We start from the raw sequence: 8,390 nt of genomic DNA, 5'->3' as shown, positions 1-8,390 counted from the left end.
GCTATCAATTCATGTTCTTTTGCCAGGAATCAATATCAAGCAATGTTTTGTAGTTCTCAGGAGATTTGATAACCTATAAAAGCCTTTCTATGAAAAGTGTCCTTAGAATAACAATCTTGTTTAAATCTTTGGCAGTAATTTTCTGTCATACACTCTCTCATAAACGCAGACTCCTGTCCATTCTCATTTATTTCCTCATTGACTTAGTATAATTTTCAAGTTCAATATGATAAAAATTATCTTTAAATTCTTATGTTTATCATAATTATAATCATTAAATTCACTTTATTTCAAATGTCATACATAATTCATAACAGTGGAAATAATCATTTAATGCTATTCAGTTTCACAGCATCTCAAATTTCACATGGTTTTGCTGTTGTTAAGTCACACTTAAGCACCACTTTTATATTGTTATGGTAATATGACCATCAACCTGCATTTACTTTTATGTCATAAAGCTCTCATAACTAAAATATGGCAACTGAAACTGACTTCTCCCTGGATTCATAGTTCCTAGGAAAGTCAAAATCTTATATGAAACCAACTCTCGGCTTCCTCTGTTCCTAGGAGAAAAACACCTAAGTAGTTCAGGTTGGGTCTTACCTATCAATTCATTATCACATTTGGAGCAGTACTTATTACTCATGTTTAGTTTCCATGAAGAGAGGTATTTCCCTTAACCTCCCTTACTCTGCCCTACCCAGGGCAAGAGACTGGAGTTTTCTGATTTGAGAGTTTGGAGATAAAATCTGAGATCCCTGCTCAGTCCTTCCCCTTTCTTATTGCAGTGCATCCAGCTGCAGAAAGCACCCCTTCTGGTCTGCTCCTCCAAGCTGTCTACATTTCAGGGGCAGGCTCAACCCTGGTAAGGAGATGGGGAACATAGGTGAACTTTCCCAGAGCCCAACATCTGGTACATGGGCTGATGATCTTGAGAAATCAACAAGGAGTGGAATTTGAGGGGAAAAGTAACACTCCCAGAGCCTGAGACTTTGAAATGGGTCAGGCCATATTTTTGTTGTGCTGGGTTTGGCATCTGCAGGTATCTCTATTGTGTGATGCTACTAGTTTTTACAATGGTAGAAGTAAGCATTGGTAAGACTGGCTTTTAACTTGCATAGCCAGAGCAAGCCAGTTTGGGTTTTAAAGTATGAGCTACTTCTCATTGGCTTGATATTATTTGAAGGCTGGGATGGGATTAGATCTTTCAGGTGCTGGTTAAACAAAAAAGAATTTGCTGTATCAATAATATTTTTCAGCCAAGTTGATAGGCAGGAGCTTTAACTTTCATGGGATCTGAGTTCTGCACACCTTACAGAGCACTTGTGGGGCTTAAGATTTCAGTTTTTCTTGTGAGGTCTAAAATCAGCTTAAATTCCATTTTGTATTGTAGCTCAAGAGAAAACAAAGGAGACTCTAGGCTAAGTTTGGGTTAAGTGGCTTATTCATAACCTTGGGTTTTTCTCTACCGTGTTATTTCAAATTGACTCTGGATTTCTTAATGACAGGATCTCTATCCTTAGCTTTGGTTTTTAGAGAACCAACCTCTAAGTCCATCCATAAAACTGTGGTAGATTTTATTAATAAAATAATAAAAAGGGTTGGAAGATCTTATTATAATAAAAATATGCCATATTTTAAAGGGATATAAATAAATTAATAAAGTTACCATAGACCCAAAAGTTAGAACGACAACAAAAAGGTCGTTACCAGGTATTCTCTGTTTCCAGAGGTCAGATTTGCTTCTTGACTAAGAAGGAGCTGGAGAGATCTGAAAATCATCCCTCAAAAAGAAAAAGACTCATTCAGTCCTACTAAACGGCTTCCCTGGTGGCTCAGCAGTAAAGACTCTGCCTGCAATGCAGGTGCCCCGGGGGACCCAGGTTTGATCTCTGAGTTGGGAAGATCCCCTGGAGGAGGGCATGGCAACTCACTCCAGTATTCTTGTCTGGAGAATCCTATGGACAGAGGAATCTGGCGAGCTACAGTCCATGGGGTCACAAAGAGTCAGACATGACTGAGACGACTTAGCATGCATGCAATATAACAAAAGCAGTGGAAGAAATAGAATGAAATAAAAAATTTAAAACCTGTTGAACAAGAAGAGAAAGAAAGAACTTCAAGTGGCAGCTGTGAAAGGAAAGATGAGACTTTGACAACTGGAAGGTCAGACCTGATGTGTGTTAGGGGGAATGGGATGTACCCAGGTCTAATGACTCTTAAAGGAACTGTTTGCAAAAGAGGACTTGTTTTGCATGGTAACTAGATCAGAAAAGCTAACACAGATCCCAAACAGTATAACAGAGGAAGAGGAGAGACATTGTGAGCACAGACTAGAATGGTTGTCTGAGGGAGCTTGTCCCCAGGATATCCTGAGGAAGACTTCTTAAAGGTTCACTTGTATAGTCTATACCCTGACCGATTGGGGAATCACTTGCTGACTGTCTGGGCAAGTCTCCCAAGGTTGCTTATTATCTTCATCCCAAATCCAGGCAGCTCACTATCCTATAAAGAGGAGAGGATAAAATGTGGATATATAAAACTCTTCAAACAGAGACTCCTAATCTTCTAGGATTCAGTAAAGAGATTTCTCAAGAGGATCTCCAAGATGAGAAAAATTAAGTTCCCAATGTGATTGGCTGACATCTGTAGAACATAGTGGGTATAAGCAAGAGAAATATTGATACAATTTATTTGACTACCTGTTGAGCATTTTGTTGTTTTAAAATCCTTTGACACACATCATCTCCTTCGAGTCTCACTGTGCCCTGTGATAGAGGGTGGTATACTTCTGGAATCATAAGCAATGGACTGCACCTCAGCTGGTGGGTACTTGCTAAAGGACATTCATGTATTGCTGAAGCCTGGCTTGGAGAATTTTGAGCATTACTTTACTAGTGTGTGAGATGAGTGCAATTGTGCTGTAGTTTGAGCATTCTTTGGAATAACCTTATTTGGGATTGGAATGAAAACTGACTTTTTCCAGTCCTGTGGCCAATGCTGAGTTTTCCAAATATGCTGACATATTGAGTGCAGCACTTTCACAGCATCATCTTTCAGGATTTGAAATAGCTCAACTGGAATTCCATCACCTCCACTAGCTTTGTTCCTAGTGATGCTTTCTAAGGCCCACTTGACTTCACATTCCAGGATGTCTGGCTTTAGGTGAGTGATCACACCATCGTGATTATCTGAGTCATGAAGCTCTTTTTTTGTACAGTTCTTCTGTATATTCTTGCCACCTCTTCCTAATATCTTCTGCTTCTGTTAGGTCCAGACCACTTCTGTCCTTTATCAAGCCCATCTTTCACAAAATGTTCCCTTGGTATCTCTAATTTTCTTGAAGATATCTCTAGTCTTTCCCATTCTACTGTTTTCCTTTATTTCTTTGCATTGCTCACTGAGGAAGGCTTTCTTATCTCTCCCTGCTATTCTTTGGAACTCTACATTCAGATGCTTATATCTTCCTTTTCTCCTTTGCTTTTCACTTCTCTTCTTTTCACAGGTATTTGTAAGGCCTCCCCAGACACCCATTTTGCTTTTTTGCATTTCTTTTCCACGGGGATGGTCTTGATCCCTGTCTCCTGTACAATGTCACAAACCTCCATCCATAGTTCATCAGGCACTCTGTCTGTCAGATGTAATCCCTTAAATGTATTTCTCACTTCCACTGTATAATCATAAGGGATTTGATTTAGGTCATATCTGAATGGTCTAGTGGTTTTCCCCACTTTCTTCAATCTCAGTCTGAATTTGGCAATAAGGAGTTCATGATGTGAGCCACAGTCAGCTCCCAGTCTTGTTTTTGCTGACTGTATAGAGCTTCTCCATCTTTGGCTGCAAAGAATATAATCAATCTGATTTCGGTGTTGACCATCTGGTGGTGTCCATATGTAGTCTTCTCTTGTGTTGTTGGAAGAGGGTGTTTGCTATGACCAGTACATTTTCTTGGCAAAACTCTATTAGCCTTTGCCCTGCTTCATTCCGTACTCCAAGGCCAAATTTGCCTGTTACTCCAGGTATTTCTTGACTTCCTTCTTTTGCATTCCAGTCCCCTATAATGAAAAGGACATCATTTTGGGGTGTTAGTTCTAAAAGGTTTTGTAGGTCTTCATAGAACCATTCACTTCAGCTTCTTCAGCGTTACTGGTTGAGGCATAGGCTTGGATCATCATGATATTGAATGGTTCGCCTTGGAAACGAACAGAGATTATTCTGTCATTTTAAGATTGCATCCAAGTACTGCATTTTGGACTGTTTTGTTGACTATGATGGCTACTCCATTTCTTCTAAGGGATTCCTGCCCACAGTAGTAGATATAATGGTCATCTGAGTTAAATTCACCCATTCCAGTCCATTTTAGTTCGCTGATTCCTAGAATGTTGATGTTCACTCTTGTCATCTCCTGTTTGACCACTTCCAATTTGCCTTGATTTATGGACCTGACATTCCAGGTTCCTGTGCAATATTGCTCTTTACAGCATCAGACCTTGCTTCTATTACCAGTCACACCCACAGCTGGGTACTGATTTTGCTTTGGTTCATCCCTTCATTCTTTCTGGAGTTATTTCTCCACTGATCTACAGTAGCATATTGGGCACCTACCGACCTGGGGAGTTCCTCTTTCAGTATCCTATCATTTTGCCTTTTCATACTGTTCTTCCAGATGAACTTCCAGATGTTCAAGCTGGTTTTATAAAAGGCAGAGGAACCGGAGATCAAATTGCCAACATCTGCTGGATCATGGAAAAACCAAGAGAGTTCCAGAAAAACATCTATTTATGCTTTCTTGACTATGCCAAAGCCTTTCACTGTGTGGATCACAATAAACTGTGGAAAATTCTGACAGAGATGGGAATACCAGACCATCTGACCTGCCTCTTGAGAAACCTGTATTCAGGTCAGGAAGCAACAGTTAGAACTGGACATGAAACAACAGACTGGTTCCAAATAGGAAAAGGAGTACGTCAAGGCTGTATATTGTTACCCTGCTTATTTATCTTAGATGCAGAGTACATCATGAGAAACGCTGCGCTGGAAGAAGCACAAGCTGAAATCACGATTGCTGGGAAAATATCAATAACTTCAGATATGCAAATGATACCATCCTTATGGCAAAAAGTGAAGAGGAACTAAAAAGCCTCTTGATGAAAATGAAAGAGGAGAGTGAAAAAGTTAGTGTAAAGCTCAACATTCAGAAAACGAAGATCATGGCATCTGGTCCCATCACTTCATGGAAAATAGATGGAGAAAGAGTGGAAACAGTGTCAGACTTTATTTTGGGGGGCTCCAAATCACTGTAGATGGTGATTGCAGCCATGAAATTAAAAGACGCTTACTCCTTGGAAGGAAAGTTATGACCAACCTAGATAGCATATTAAGCAGAGATATTACTTTGCCAAGAAAGGTCAGTCTAGTCAAGACTATGGTTTTTCCAGTAGTCATGTATGGATGTGAGAGTTGGACTGTGAAGAAAGCTGAGTGCCAAACAGCTGATGCTTTTGAACTGTGGTGTTGGAGAAGACTCTTGAGAGTCCCTTGGACTGCAAGGAAATCCAACCAGTCCATCTTAAAGGAGATCAATTCTGGGTGTTAATTGGAAGGACTGATTTTGAGGCTGAAACTCCAATACTTCAGCCACCTCATGTGGAGTTGACTCATTGGAAAAGACCCTGATGCTGGGAGGAATTGGGGGCAGGAGGAGAAGAGGACGACAGAGGATGAGATGGCTGGATGGCATCACCGACTCTATGGACATGAGTCTGAGTGAACTCCGGAAGTTGGTGATGGACAGGGAGGCCTGGCGTTTTGCAATTCATGGGGTTACAAAAAGTGGGACATGGCTGAGTGACTGAACTGAACTGAAAGGACATTCAACTAGTGATTGAGTATAATCCAGATCGCTGACTTGTGCCGTCTATTCCATTCCCCTGAACCAGACTGTTCTTCCCACCCCTAACAGGGGTTGCTCAGCCTGAAGAATGACCAACAGTGATATAAGGTCTGGGTAGTCTCAGAAGATATAATTATCTTGAAAACTAATATTGTGAATTGCCTGATTCTTTTGAAAATTAATTAATTTTTTGCCGTGTGTCATTGCTCTGCGTGTGCTTTCTCTAGTTGAGGCAAGCAGAGGTGACTCTCTAGTTGCTATTCGCTGGCTCCTCATTGTGGTGGCTTCTCCTGTTGTGGAGCACAGGCTCTAGTTGTGCGGGCTTCAGTAGTTGTGGCCCCTGTCTTAATTGCCCTGCAGCATGTGGAATCTTCGTTCTCCAGCCAATGCCCCCTGCATTGGGAGCACAGAGTTTTTTTTTTGCTTTTTTTCTTAATTTATTTTTAATGGAAGGATAATTGCTATATGATATTGTGTTGATTTCTGCCATACATCAACATGAACCAACTGTAAGTATACATATTTCCCCTCCCTCTTGAGCCTCCCTTCCACCTCCCACCCCATCTCACCCCTCTAGGTTGTCACAGAGCCCCTGTTTGAGTTCCCTGAGTCATATAGCAAATTCCCACTGGCTGTCTATTTTACATATGGTAGTGTATATGTTTCCAAGCTTCTCTCTCCATTCATCCCACCTCTCCTCCCCTCCTTCCCTCATGCTCATAAATCTGATCTCTATGTTAGTGTCTCCATTGGGGAGTGCAGAGTTTTAACCACTGAACTACCAGGGAAGTCCCTGAGTGGGACTATACTATGAAATAGGGCAGGTAATCAAACCAATGCCAAATCTGATAGCTCGGCCTTTTAAGAAATTTATGAAGAGTGACTCCATTTGGTTTGAGGGAAAAGCAGTCTTTTAAAGTGAAGGTTTTAAACATATTTGAGTAGATTCAGAAAATTTTTGCACATAAGGAAAAACACCCCTCCTCCAGTCAGTCTGCACAGTTATTATTATGAATAATTTATATTTCTCTCGGGGATTTTGCTATTTATTGCTCTTAATTATTTGCTTTTCAATTGCCACTATAGGTTCCCTGGGGAAACCCTTGAGAGAAGGAAGTTGTCAAGCTGGGGAAAGCATCAGCCTAATGACTCACCGGTACTGAAGCTGTTGGTCTGCGGGTGACAGCAATTACCATTCATTAGCTCAGCATAACTGGTGGAGCAAAGTTCTTCTAAATGGGCACTTGACATGTGTATTAACTTAATCTTTTCCAAAGAAAAACTTCTTTGGGGGAGGATGGATGAAAATGGAAATGAAATGTTGGAAAGAGAGTTTCCAGCTGTTCATTTTTGTTCTTTCTGCTAAATCAAATATTCTATTAAATAGTCTTAGGACAATGTGAGCACTGAAAAGAAAAAGTTTTGGATCCAGACATCTGGGTTCTGTTATAGGGGTGTCATTAACCCACTGGGATTTTTGTGCCTTGGGTTTTTCATTTGCAAAATAGTGTGGGAAATGGTAATGGGGAATAATTAGACCAAATAAAAGAAGCCTTAGTTCAATATAGGGAGCTGGGGCTGCTCAAAAGACAGGCTAACTACAGAAAAAGAAATACCCTGAAGCAGTTTACTCAGGCAACCTAGGTTAAATCCATAATCTCTTTACTTACTCTTTACCATCCAGAAAAACTGGTCAAAATTAAAGTTTTCTAGGTCCGTGTGTGTGTGTGTGTGTGTGTGTGTGTGTGTGTGTGTGTGTGTGTTCAGTCACTGAGTCATGTCTGATTCTTTGCGACCTCATGAATTCCACCCACCAGGCTCCTCTGTCCATGGAGTTCTCCAGGCAAGAATACTGGAGTGGTTTGCCATTCCTTCTCCTGGGTATCTTCCCAGATCAGGGATGGAACCTGTTTCTCCTGCATTGGCAGGCAGATTCTTTACCACTGAGCCACTAGGGAAGCCCTCTCTAGGTCCATGCTGCTGCTGCTGCTGCTGCTGCTAAGTCACTTCAGTCATGTCCAACTCTGTGCGACCCCATAGACGGCAGCCCACCAGACTCCCCCATCCCTGGGATTCTCCAGGCAAGAACACTGGAGTGGGTTGCCATTTCCTTCTCCAATGCATGAAAGTGAAATGTGAAAGTGACGTCGCTCAGTACTGTCCGACTCTTAGCGACCCCATGGACTGCAGCCCACCAGGCTCCTCCATCCATGGGATTTTCCAGGCAAGAGTACTGGAGTGGGGTGCCAGTGCCTTCTCCCTCTAGGTCCATAGGAACTAAGAATAGTGAGCTTCTCAGTATTTTTCTATTGAATACTCATAAATCACTGTTCCCAAGAACAGGAAGAGTCAAGCTAATGGTTTTAAAAAGGGGACGTGATTTGGATACAAAGCCAGCAACATGATTCTCTGCACAAATCCAGCATAAGGATACCTACAGGTGGGTCTGGTATACCCATCCCTTAAAATAAACAGAATTAGCTAATATGCTAAC

This window comes from Budorcas taxicolor, chromosome 9, assembly GCF_023091745.1.
Source record: "Budorcas taxicolor isolate Tak-1 chromosome 9, Takin1.1, whole genome shotgun sequence".
NCBI lineage: Eukaryota > Metazoa > Chordata > Mammalia > Artiodactyla > Bovidae > Budorcas > Budorcas taxicolor.
This window is presented reverse-complemented; position numbering follows the sequence as displayed.